Source organism: Malaclemys terrapin, chromosome 2 (genome assembly GCF_027887155.1).
Source record: "Malaclemys terrapin pileata isolate rMalTer1 chromosome 2, rMalTer1.hap1, whole genome shotgun sequence".
NCBI classification, from domain to species: domain Eukaryota; kingdom Metazoa; phylum Chordata; order Testudines; family Emydidae; genus Malaclemys; species Malaclemys terrapin.
This window is the reverse complement of record NC_071506.1, coordinates 111,510,858-111,511,114: the sequence shown is the minus strand read 5'-3', so window position 1 is coordinate 111,511,114 and position 257 is coordinate 111,510,858.

Below are 257 nucleotides of genomic sequence, written 5' to 3'. Positions count from 1 at the left end.
TGCTTTTTATTTTATTTTATTTTATTTTTTTAAATAATGCAAACACCTAATCATTGATCGTTAATCCCTTGTACTATAGCTAATGGGGAATTTGGTTCTGAAGTGCAGTGGGCTTAAATTTAGTGTTATGACTTGATTTCAGAGCTTCAATTTGATACAGTTGTTAGTTTTCTGATAATTTGTTAAAAAAATAAAGTGGCCAAAACAAAATCTGGGAGGGCTGCCTAAATGGCAAGCAATGGGCCAATTGTGTAACC